The sequence below is a fragment of the Micromesistius poutassou genome (genome assembly GCF_964030765.1).
Source record: "Micromesistius poutassou genome assembly, chromosome: 22".
Classification (NCBI taxonomy): Eukaryota; Metazoa; Chordata; class Actinopteri; order Gadiformes; family Gadidae; genus Micromesistius; species Micromesistius poutassou.
In genome coordinates, this window is record NC_140292.1 from 3,907,309 (window position 1) to 3,921,203 (window position 13,895).

Below are 13,895 nucleotides of genomic sequence, written 5' to 3' on the forward strand. Positions count from 1 at the left end.
TCGACTGACTCGATTTCCTTCTCATACACTTACGTGTTTAATTTGCGTGTGTTTAGACAGATGGGCGCGCCGCGCACACACACGCGCACCAAGCATCACCCGCATTCATTCATTCTATTAAATACTCACTCGCGGTAAAACTATGTTTTCTCACGATCAGATACTCATCAATCCTAAAAGTAATGGGCTTGTACACGATGTCTGGGTCAAGAACATATGTGTTTGCTGTACGGTGTTTGCAGATGCATTGATTTAAAAGTACTACTTACCGCTGTATCAGCTGTTCTTTCCCAAATCATTTAACCAATCATTTACCCTAAAACTAGATTTTGTTTTGGAAGCCTGGAATATACTTTGCTCGAATGTATTATTGTTATTATTATTTTAACGCATGGCATAGCCTACTATACTTCATTCATGTTCATTCATGCAGCCCTATGGAAAAAAAAATGTTTCCACAATCCACACGCTATTTCTATGCAGTTTCACACGTATGAATAATCTTTGACATCATAATATTTGACATGCAAGTGTAGTGGTGCCTGGTTGCTGCGGGGGGAAATCTGCTTTGCGCCGGGTGCAAACTAGCAACGACACATGCGTCGGTGTAGAAAGTCAATTGCGCCGGGCGCAAGATAGGGCCCTTCTTCTGTTTGGCGCACATGGCTAATTTGCATACGCGCACGGGACTGTCGGAATGGGAACGTGTCGGACTGGCAGCATTACGGGGGCGCGATTACGGGCTGGCGGAGTTACATTTAAAAATCGCGTTCAAGTAAAAATAAATAAGAAAAGCGGAATCAATTTGTGGCGCTCGTTGTTCAATCTGTGGCGCCGCGCCACACATTGGCCTATGTGTGGGAAACACTGAGGTATCTCATGTAGCAAGAGTCGGGTTTCGGGTTTCCCCAAAAGTTTTCAAAAGCACCGTTGCGTGTAAGTGTCCGGCCGTGCTTTGGTGTCTCCCTGGCACAGACGCCAGCACTATCGATTCTGAAGGCGTCAAGGCAGATTTCTTTGACCCTGGCAACACATGATGGCTGAAATGTGATTGGATAAAAGCTCTAACATAAACATACATCAGTGGAAGCAGCGCAACCAAGAGAAAGGCTATGAAATGAAGAGAATAGACTATTGGAAATAATTTAATACATATTTATGGCAAAAAATATATTAAAACATAAGTCAGTGATTCTGATAGTGTTTAGGCCAGCAGAGAAGGCCTTGCTGGCCCTGACAGCCCACCACTGCTGTAAATGCACACCAGTCAACCACCAGCAAGTCCCAGAGACAGAGTTGGGTCAGATATGGGAAAGGTATATTAATTATGTTACATTTGACATGCTTTATGTTGTGTGTTTTTCAACGAATGTTTACTTTGCTAAGCAACGTGGAACCAGTCAGCTTCAGATATGATCCATCTTGTGGAATCTGCGCAGTCAGAAGAGCTTTGTGCCCGGTTTCCCGATAACGTCCAGTCTTAACGCGCTACAAAGACTCCTACGTTTAGACGTATCATTTGTTTACATAGGCATGGTTCCCGAATGGTCTCCTACGACCAGTTCAGTAATGCATTACATTACTGGCGTGAGATTCTGTAGAATCTTGTAATGCATACCTTATAGCAGGGTCCGCGGGTGTAAATGTTGACTGTGGGGGGGGGGCGATCGTGATTGTTGACGGGGGGACGGACGGACCGACGATCGGGATTGACGGGCGGGGGGGGGGGACGCGTGTTTTTTGTTTTTTTGGCCGTGAGAAATTGGATGTGTGGCGTGTGTAAGCAGGCAAAAACGTGTGTCACACGGTGAAACCGTGCAAGTTGGCAGCTCTGAAATGTATAAATCGAATTACGTGGGAGCCAGAGGGAACCAAGCTCCCAAAAAGGCAACAAAGTCAAAAAACTGGGGGTCTCTCATATATCTGAAGGTGTCTGCCATATTTGGCATTGTTATTTCATCTTAAACAACGCTCATTATCCATCCCCGTGCGGTCTTACCTATTATTAAATAATTAAAAAATATATAAATATATATAAAAACAGATAAAAAAAATATATGAAAAAAATATATATTTAAAAAAATTATGAAAAAAAAAATTCTATAAAAAAAAATGGTATAAAAAAAATTATAAAAAAAAAAATTCTATAAAAAAAATTCTATAAAAAAAAATCATTAAAAAAAAATTATATAAAAAAAAATATAAATTAAAAAATTAATAATAAAAAAAAAATTGGACCTGCGCACAAATGTTTTTTTTTGGACCTGCGCGCGCATCTTTTTTTTGGACATGCGCACGCGCATCTTTTTTTGGACATGCGCGCGCAGGTCCAAAAAAAGATGCGCGTGCGCATGTCCAAAAAAAAGATGCGCGCGCAGATCCAAAAAAAAATCTGCGCGCGCATCTTTTTTTTTGACATGCGCACGCGCATCTTTTTTTGGACCTGCGCACGCATGTCAAAAAAAAGATGCGCGTGCGCATGTCCAAAAAAAGATGCGCGCGCAGATCCAAAAAAAGATGCGCGTGCGCATGTCCAAAAAAAGATGCGCGCGCAGATCCAAAAAAAGATGCGCGTGCGCATGTCCAAAAAAAAGATGCGCGCGCAGATCCAAAAAAAACATTTGTGCGCAGGTCCAAATTTTTTTTTTTTATTATATTTTTAATTTATAATTTTTTTTTTTATTATTTTTTTTATATAATTTTTTTTTCATAAATTTTTTTAATATAAATTTTTTTATATCATTTTTTTTAAAATAATAATTATTTTTTCATTTTTTTTTTTAACTCTTCTAAATTAAGGAAATGATACAGGTAAACGAATAAATCATTACACGCCACGAGTGAACTTAATAAGCGATCGAAATACTTTTTTCAACCACCGCCTCTTTCCCTTGACATTTAGTTTTCACCTGACAAATGCGACCGATGTAATTAAGGCAACCCGGTCTCACAGGAATCCGTGAAATGAGTCAGTCTACGTGACGTATAGTAGGCTAGCCTATATTTTAATGTAACATCTTTAATGGTAAGAGACTGCACGGGGATGGATAAGTGTTGTTGAAGATGAAATTACAATGCCAAATATGGCAGACACCTTCAGATATGAGACCCCTCAGTTTTTTGACTTTGCCTTTTTGGAAGCTCGGTTCCCTCTGGCTCCCACGTAATTCGAACACTGATTTATACATTTGCAGGGCATGTTAAATAAGTGCGGTGTAAAACCAAAGATAATACCGTTAGCATCTACAACTTGTATTTAATAAGCCTAAATTGTTGTGCTGTGTCCTGATTGGCTGAAGAGAAATAGCCACATCGTTGCGTTCTAAAACTGGACCTGGCGATTTGACATGTTCAATCTTTGGGGACTCCTTGCAACTTGCGACGACCAGTTCACACTGCTGCAACTTTTCCCCTGCGACGTCCCAAAAGAGTCTCGTTGCGTAGCGAATCTTTGGTCTGAACTGGTCTTAGGAGACCGTCTATGGTATCAATGATGAATTTACCTTAACATGTTCGCTGTAACTGTTGTAATTAGAATAGTTGGTTGAATAATGGACTAGGCCAACATGGACGCAACCTAATGTGCTATGACGATATTGCTTTTGATAAGGGTGATGTGTACCTTTTTCTTAATATTGTTATGTTTTATATATATATATATTTTTTTAATTTAAATTTAAATATGTCATCACTATTAAAATGTGACTATGTTTCTGTATACAAATGTTATATCTCCTGTACATGTTTGTATATAATCGTGATATTATAGTACCTGTGGTGTAACTTTGGTGATTTGGATACACTGTGACCCCAAACACACTCATGTGTCTTGGGGTGATTGGGTGATTGGCAGGCGAGCCTATAAAAGGCCGCTGCGCCCTGTGACGCATCACGTACAAGGAACACGGATTAAGGGCTAGACCCGAAACGTTTCCCCTTGTTTATGTGTCCTGTAATTGTTGTTTCGGCTTTTAAAATACTTTTGGAACTTCTCAGCCCTAGTGTGCGATCTCCCCATTCTTCACTTGATAAACACTTAAAACATTAGTTTGCCAGCTGCTGGTCAGAGATGACTATGGGCATCAAGAGAATTAACATGAAACAGTCCAGTGTTAAATTTCACATGACATGTCATTCACAGCTGCTAGTCAGTGATCAAAGTGTGAATTTCAAATTCAACAATATGGCCAAATATTCAGGTATAACTTGAAAAACATTCTGCAGTTACACTTATGCTAGAACAATAATCCCTGCTCAGATGCATCTAAAATACAATTTAAGACAATAAAATGTGTGATAAACACTTAAAACATTAGTTTGCCAGCTGCTGGTCAGAGATGACTATGGGCATCAAGAGAATTAACATGAAAAAGTTCTGTTAAAATTCACATAACATGTCATTCACAGCTGTCTTGACACGTATGGCTTCACAGGTCTAACTTGAAAATACATTCTGCATTAACATTTTGCTAGAACAATCAATGTAGCAATGTAACAATGTAGAAAAATATAAATCAAATAAATCAATGTCAAATTTCACGTTGCCTTATTAGCAATAACTACATAACTTACAAATGGGTGTAACACACATTTTACAAACTTTTGAGTTATTAACCAGCAATTAGTCTGAGAACACAACACACAACAATTATGTGAACTTGTCAAATTTCACAGCTGCTAATCAGAGCTGACTCCAAGAGGGAAAACCTGTTTCTTTATTTCACTTTTCTTTTTGCAACGTTTAGACAAGACAAAGCTTTTTCTTTAGAGATCGCACACAGAGCATTTTGGGCCATTATCCAGGAACACGTGTTTCAAAGGTGTACTTAAGGTCCTCCGGATAGGAAATATTGAGTGCATAAAGGAGGCCGAGAAGGTAGGCCATGGGAGTATCCGGAAGGGCCTTTACTACTATGGATTCCTCCAAGATGAGTGCGATGTTTTGGATCTTGGGGGATGAGGCTTCAGCCACACAGGACATACAGAATTCCCACAGTGACTCCCTTGGCAGCCACGTCATCTGGATCAGTTTCCTGTTTGAGGACATTAAGAAATATGATTTTCAATTCAAACTCACATCACATACTACATGTCTTGTAGGGAGCCAGGCATCTCAAATTGGATTGTCATATCCAATATGAAGTTGTCTGTCATTTTAGCTTTGTTGTTGAAGGACCATTCCGGTGTATACTGATCCATATCCCCGTCATTCAAGCCTATCTGGTGCTGTCCATGGGAAAAATGAGAACATTTGTAAAGCGGTATTCAATGTGGTATTCAATAACACACAAGTTTAAGCAATTTCCATTCTAGAGTGTGTTTAAATGCCTGGTGAAAGAACGGACAAAAATAATGTGCCTAATTACAGAAAGTATCGCTACGATAACTAGCTGAAACTACTTTCATGAGCCTAGTTTCCATAACAACGTTCAACTGTTACATTGTTTCACTTGCGCAGTAGGAACGAGGCGCTTTTACTATAGGAACTATTTTCTAATGGAGATGAACTCGGGCAGAAAGCTTGAATTTGAGGGCAAATTAACCCACAATATGAAAACATTTTACAATATTGTTGATAATGAAGATGGTTTGTGTTATTGATTTGCAATCTTACTCGATGGTGTTCTTGAATGTCATTATTGGTACTTGAAGCATTCAAGCAACATTCAAGAACGCCATCTTGTGTAAGATTGCTTAAAAGAACAGGTGGCCAGAGTAGGAAATGTGACATCCACTATCCCTCAGCACAAGTGCTTCCCAGGGCCAGAGCCGTATATAGAGAGAGTTCCGCCAACTCTGTTTAGAACGTTCAGGACAATTCTGTCATGGATTGGTTCAAAGGTAGTCACGTGTTTTGTGTACGCCATCTTACAGACCAAACATTAATCAAACGTCATTACCATGCTATCAAGGCAAGTGCGACAACTTACAAGAGAGGAATATATATCTGTAATATCATTACTTTTCGAAAGAAAATGTCGTGTTGTGTAGCCTATGGTTGCTCTCTAAGGCCTGGACGTGGTAAACGTCTGCATCATTTCCCTCAGGACCCTACTAGGAGGAAATTGTGGGAACAGAGGGTCAGAAGGATGAACTGGAAGCCGAATAATTTTTCCTTGTTGTGTGAGGTAAAAACATTTCTATCATGGACTTTGTAAAGAAAACACATTTGGAAAATATTATTGTACCCCATCAATTCATGGCATGCTTCGAAAAAGTACTAACTAAAGTGAATTTGATTTGAACTTAGCCTAGTAGTGTTAAGCTACACGATGCTCGCTAGCTCTTTGCGCCTTTTTTATGCTAATGCTAGCACTGAACTCCGGGACAAACAACCTGCATCTGCCGTCTGTATTTTTCCACCAGGCTCTTTTATGCATAAGTATGCATAAGTATGCACTGGTTAGATGCCATTCTGTGAAAATATATGCAATTTTTAGAATAATGACAACTATTAATACTACATCATTGCAAGGCTAGCCTACTTGACGTGCTATCTTTCTGCACTGCCGCATTTTACCCTGCATTCTTTCAAAACACTGGCTGCATTGTCTTTGTTTATGTTCATGCATGTCAGAAAGATTGTGATTAACTTTGCACGGAAATCATGTGGATATATTGCAAACAAATGCCCTTTTGCAGCATTGCTTGGTCAGCTATTTCTCGAGTTACAGATAATACATGGTCAGTTCATGTTTGCTGGAGAGATTTATGTTACTCTTGTCTAGAGTCTAGTGCAAACAGCATGGTGCCAAAGCGCTTATGTAATCCATGCAATAACTATGCATTGGTTAGATGCCATTCTGTGAAAATCCATTACCATCATTTACTTTCTCTCTGAAATTGCATTAAAATGTCTGACTCCGTTTGTAGGACCACTTCGATGAGACACAGTTAGAGTCACAGAGCTGATGGTGTTAGGAAGCTCAAGCCGAATTCCATCCCAACACTGTTTGTCTTCACCCCACCGACACCGCCCAGCAGACCCACCAAACGAAAACGGACTGAAGATGAGCCATCTCTGAATGCAAACATTCAGAATGTTTTCAGAATGTATTATACGCTATATAGTGTAAAGGTGTGTTCACACCGCACTTCGCCCCGCGACACGTTTCAATGTTAAGTGAACGTGGAGACGCGAATCGGGCGAATTTTTTTTTCGCCTATTCGCGCGACAAGATTTGATTGACAGCGCGAAATTTTTCCACGTGAACGGCGAGCGCGTTCACGTGGATTCGCGCCGCGAATAATTCGCGGCGCGAATAATAAGTTGAAATATTTCAACTTCTTCGCGGCATTCACGTTGAAACAGCCAATCAGCGTTCACTCCCTGTGGGTAACGTGGGTGAAGTAACGTAAAACAGCCAATCAGCGTTCACTCCCTGGGTGACGTCACGTAACAGCCAATCAGTTCACTCCCTGGGTGAAGTAACGTAAAACAGCCAATCACCGTTCAACCGTTCAGTGAACCGCAGCTTGGAGGAGAAAGTGATTGTTGCCGTTTGCGACTCCCGCTCTATATCTACATATAATATATAAATATCTATATCATATAATATATACGATATATATAATATCACGGCACAAAGCGGTCTGCGCCTCCGGATTATATTATTAACCCATAAACGACGGGCTCTCCCTCTTCCACAACAGGTACAGACACACATCTCGGCCATGGTTGATGAGAATGAATTGGCATGAATGACCGTTGTCAGGCAAAAAAAAAATTTGCCCCGCGAATGCACACAAAAATGCACAGCGACAGATTATGATTTGTCGCGCGGCAACATCCGCCTATTCGTGCGAATAGGCGAAATGGGACAAAGTGCAGTGTGAACACACAGTAAGAAGTAAAGATATTAAAGATTGTCTAATACAAAATGTATACTTTTACCGTAATATTTGAGATGTTTTAATGGCTCTTCCCTGATTTCACTGTTGATATTTTAATATGAATATTGAATATGAATTTTCCTGTTGGAGGATCTTCCTGAGAGTCTGTTGTTTAAATGTTGTACAAATTATTGCGTACTGCTAGGATTTGAATGCAAACATTCAGAATGTATTATAAGTTATAGTCTAAGAAGTAACCAAAGTTATTTTTATATTGCTAATGTCTGATTCATTTTTTATGAAAGAGAAAACTCTTTAATTGATAAACAAAATCATACGTGTATGGTCTTTTTTCCCTTGGGCATTAGTCATCAGTCAGACTTTTAACAATAGACACAGTCTGATCATGACACCTAAGTAGGCTACGAGAAAGGTTAATTTGATGTTTAGGGGAAATATTTATAGTCTAGATTAAAATAAATAACCAAGAAGTTGTAATTTTTAGCCAATGTCTCAATAAGTAATCGTAGGCTACACGGCGACGGCTATCGGAGAAGGTAAGGTGAAAGTGGCTCCACTGATCAGGGCTCCAGAGTGCGACCTATTAGGTCGCATATGCGACCTAATTTCTTAAGGTGTGAGTTAAAATTTAATGAGGTCGCTCCGGTGCTACTTGCAGGAGGACGAGCAGATATGAAGCGGTCGATAGTAGATTATTTTAAGAAGAAAAATGTGTCGGAGGAGGAAACAAATGAGCCTGTTGGTGCTGGAGAAGGGTTAGCAGAGGAAGCAAAAAGAATCTCAGATTCTTCTTCTGAAGAGGACAGTGACAGGTTGGCGAAAGAGGTGGGGGGCAGTGGGGAGAAAAAATTGTTTTATAAAGTAAAGTATTGTTTTTAACAAAAATGGCTGGCGCAGTTCCCGTGGTTGCGTTATGAAGGACAAACCATGGTGTGTGTACTGCAGGACATGTGGCCCGTCCGTTGCAGGCAAAACACATTTTGTAAACGGGTCTACACAATTCAAAGTTCAGTCATTAAAATTACACAATGAAAGCCAAAAGCACAAGACGTGCAGGGACCGCTGCATTACATTAATCTCCCAGTCTCTCCCCACCTCATGTAATCGGATAGATGAGACCAATCGGTCGGCGGAGAATGAACAAATGATCATCAAGTTTAACACCGCCTACAGCATCGCTAAAGAGGAACTCCCGTTCACAAAATGATGAAGAACGGACTGAACGTCAACCCCACATATTCCAACGACACTGCGTGTGCACAATTTGTGGGAGTTATAGCAGACACACTCAAGGGAAAGACCGCTGACAAAGTCGCATCCGCCCCCTACCTCTCGTTCATGCTTGACGGTTCCACTGACAAATCCACCAAAGAGTGCGAGATTATATATGCCCGTATCGTTGAAGAAATAAACTATGGAAAACCGTGCAATGTTCTTATTGGCCATATTGTGGTTGAACATGCCCATGCAGAAGGTAAGGAGTGTGTCTCATTTCTGTTTCATATAAAATGATAATTTTATATGAAACAAATGATAATAACTATATGGAAAAATGCTCTATAGGTTAATTATAATTTCCTTTAGAATTAAATTATTATTTAATGCCATCATGCCCAGGTATCTTATAAAAACACACAGAATAACGTGTGTGTGTGTGTGTAAATATAAATATTCCATGTTATGTGCTTAATTTAAGGCGTTTATCTATCTTTATTTTTATTCTTTATCTATTTATTTGTCAATCTTTCATAAACATAAGGTCATGTATTAATAACACGCTATACAAAGAAAAATATGGTGCTACCTAATTTGTTTTGGTGCTACTAAATGAAAATCTAGGTGGCACCAGTGCTACCTGTGAAAAAGTTAGTCTGGAGCCCTGTAGGCGATGTAGGCATAATTGTCTGTCTTCTCGAGACGTTCACTGTGATATATTTGTAAAAGCGTTTATATTTTAGCAAAGTATGAGAAACCTTTTAACATTCACAAACAGTTTATGATGATAATGAGCGATTTGTTGCAACATCCCATCTTCGTTCCATTGGCAGACGTTGTACAGTGAGCTGACTTGGGTCTACAAGATGGCACCCATGATTTCAGTTGGCAGAACTCTCTCTATATACGGCTCTGCCCAGGGCTATGTGATGCACCCAGAGCAGCAATCACACCTCCATCATCAAATTTGCTGCTGCAATGGGTTGGTGCACCTGATCAGCAGAAACAACAATCAAATGGGCCTATACCTAAAAGGAGCCCTATGAATTAATAAGCCATTTAAAGGTTTTTAAGGTCCCATAGCATGAAATTTTCACTTTTCAATTTTCAATTTATACTTTCTAACATTAAGTTGAGTTCCCCTAGCCTCCCTATGGTCCCCCAGTAGCTAAAAATTGTGTTAGGTGTAAACCGAGAAGTAGCTATCTTGCGCCGTCTTTGAAAAAAGGATCGCTGAAACGCTTCAATTTGGCTTCTGGCCCCATATGACGTCCTATGGGGCCATGTTACCTCCCCTTTCTCTGCTTGGCCCGCCCAGAGAATTTGGCCCGCCAATGAGACAATGAGCTAGGACCGTGCGAGCGCCACATGTGTGTGTGTGAATACACACACTGTAACGCAAGTGTTCTTTGTTATTTGGATAACCGTTCCGCTGTTGGTGTAAAGGCCCATTCACACCCTACGGTAAATAGGGATACGGATGCTTTTGTCTGGTCCCGGAGGTCGTCCGTCAGTGGGTCGCCTCTGAGCTTACGAATCCGGAGTGCTCCGGACAAACCGGAGCACTACCACCGGAGATCGAGGCGGTAGTAGAGGCAAAAGTCCCAACCACGAGAGTAGTAGGCCTATAATAACTGATATGTATATATATTTTGTATTTAACGTTTTATACTTATATTATACTATGTACTTCACCTTATAATTTTATTGTTCACCTGCTTTGGCAATGCAAATGTATATTTTTTATGCCAATAAAACTGTTTTGAATTTAAATTTTGAGCAGAGAATCTGCAGGTTGGTGAGGGGTGCCACATGCCACCGCCACGTACACTTTGTGCCGGATGACACAGAGCAAAATCATCTCCTCTACAGATACTATGTTTGCGATTGTCGATGCAGGTCATTTTATACACGACAGTCACTGCCCTCTAGAGGTTGTTTTGCGTAACATCCATAACACTGAAACCGGACGGAGGTATGAAGGGTAGTCACGGAGACAACGTTTAGTACGGACGGACGAATTTCGTCCGGATCCGGAGGTATGAGGCGGCCTTCATGGCGCATAACATGCAACACAATAACGCAAGCTTGCATAAAGCTCCCATTTGGTGAAAAGACTAGACTGCGTCGGGTTGGTTGAGAAGGAATTGGGAACCGCGACGTGGAGGAAAAAAGGATTGTTGCCTAGGATTGTCCGTCGGAGCCCCGCTGTAGCGGGCAGCGGGGCTGGGCGGGTAGCCCCGGGGTTGGCCAGTGTTCAGCAGGTAGCCCCGGGGGTGGCCAGCGGGCAGTGGGGTTCCGACGGACCGCTGCCGTGGCAGTGGGGCTGGGCGGGCAGCCCCGGGGGCAGCCAGCGTTCTGCGGGGCTTTGACGGACAATCCTGGGCAACAATCCTTTTCTCCTCCATGTCGCGGTTCCCAATTCCTTCTCAACCAACCCGACGCAGACAACCCCGGGCAACAATCGCGGGCAACAATCCCCTTCTCCTCCATTTCATTTCTCCGTTGAGTCTGTAGCCTACTTAATATTGACGTGGAAGTGGAAGAACCAGAGGCGTCTGAGAACCCGTCGCAGTCGTTTGAGATTCATAATATCATACGGAGGCGCAAACAGCTTTTGACCATGATAATATATATTATATAGATATCTAAAAATAATATGATATTATTTAGATATAGAGCTCCAGGACTCCTGCCGGAGCACCCGGAGTGTTCAGTGTTCCACTGTAAACACTAGCGCATGGTACCGTGGCCACAAGCTGCTCAGGGCCACACTCCCACCCTCCACCTTGACCCGCCTCTAAAAACGGCACGTTTGTGGAAAGCTCATTGTGGGACTGGCTCGTAGTGGGTGTAACTCTGCACCAAGGCTGAGTTTCTTGAACGTCTTCAAATACTGTATTAGGGGCCCACTAACACCTTTATTAAAGCATCCATAAAATAGCATGCCATGGGACCTTTAAACAAATAACATTTCCTAGCATTCAGCTAATATCTCCTCATGATCCAATAGCTATGCGACCCCTGAGGGTGTTGTAAAAAAAAACTCTGGTCTTCTCAGCACCACGTAGGCTGATAACTATGAAAACTATGTAAACTACACTACCGTAATTTCCCACATATAGGCCGCATCGTGGACAAACCGCAAGCCTTTAATTTATGTATTAAAAAAACAATTGTGTGCATGAGAACGGTGAGAGCACATCAAACGCACGTAGCAGCTAGGACCCGTCTTTCTTTACTGTCTCCAAGTGTGTGTCGCTGTTAAACTTTCCTTTTCCTATGCAGGATAACTCATGTGTGTTTCCATTGAAAACAAGAAAATTCAAAGTGATCCTAAACTTTAAACCTACTCTACGTTCTGTTGGGCAAAAGCATCAACCAATAAATTTAAACAAATAATACAAACTGAACTTCCACCATCATGCATAGCGCACATTTAAACAGATAAAAGAGCAGAGAGGAGCCAGCTCAATAAAAGCATCTTCCCTCATGGTATAATCTATCTATCTATAATCTATGGTATAATTCACCCCTGTGAGATGCGTGCCAGCTCACCAGCATAACCTGCAATGTCCACAAAACCAAGGAAATGGTTCCAACCCAATGTAGAAGAGTATATCACCCTTGTAGTTATGTGGCCCAGAACATTTGACTCAGACTGTAAGAAAAATAATAGCTTGTAGCCTGTAGAGGCCTAGACCTAATCACTAATATCAAAAGAATGACCTGACAGGTGGTGAGTGATATAGCTGTGATCTAGCCCCTAGTTCTAGCCAAAGCAGGTAGCCTCGGTCTAACATCTGCCGACAACAACCTGTATATCAAAGCAGCATCTTCCTCATGGTATAATCTGAAACCCGTCAAATGCGCTAGAGGGACTCACTTCACAACCAATAAGCTTTCATATAAGACAGGCAATTAACTTCCCTTCCCTCTCTCAAGCAGTCCGAGGGCGAAACAGAAATAAACTTTCAGATTTTCTACTTGTGTAGTATTTTCAATTACAGTATCTTCATTTTACAATTGTATCTCTATGCTTGTAAAATTTATATTAATGACCATTAATACTTACAAGACACTGCTTGAAAAGTAGATTAGGATCTTCACGTAGGAACACAGGAAGTCCTTTCATGGCTGCTTCCTTGCCGTGTCTGACGATGTTGGTGGTCTCAAAGAAAAAAATAAAAAATAGAAAGATAGCTCTAATAATAGCAAGACTAATTGTAATTCAACAGATTGAATTTCATCTGGGCAAAAGTATTGTTTGGTACTGTACTGTGCACACACCTCATCATCAAGCTTTCTCAGTATCTCCTTCAGGTCCTTGCCAAACTCGCGCGGTACAAACTCAGCAGTAGGGGCGCATATTTTTCTACAGCAGCTCTGAATGTTCCGAGTAGATCTTTGTTTGTAATACAGAAAAACTCCTCACAAATCTGTAAAATGCAGGAAAAAACAAATATGTACAGAGGAATATTAAGTAAATTGGGAGAATTTGTAAACGGTCAAAAATTGTCTATAGCCATTATCATTTTTAAAAGCACTTACACAGGGCCGGCGCTAGCCATTTGGGTGCCCTAAGCACAAATGCATTGTGGTGCGCCCCCGAAAATCATCAATCAAACATCAATTCAGTAATTGTCAGTACGTTTCTCTTTATTTCCAAAATAACTTCTCAACAGTTTTGCAAAATGTAATGTGCAAATAAAGAGAAATTAAAATCTTGATAAAAGACTACACTAATTTTGCATTAACAATAGCACCAAACATTAACATAAGTCCTGAACTAGTAGTTGATGGTTGTTGGTCAGGGCTGGGTGCTG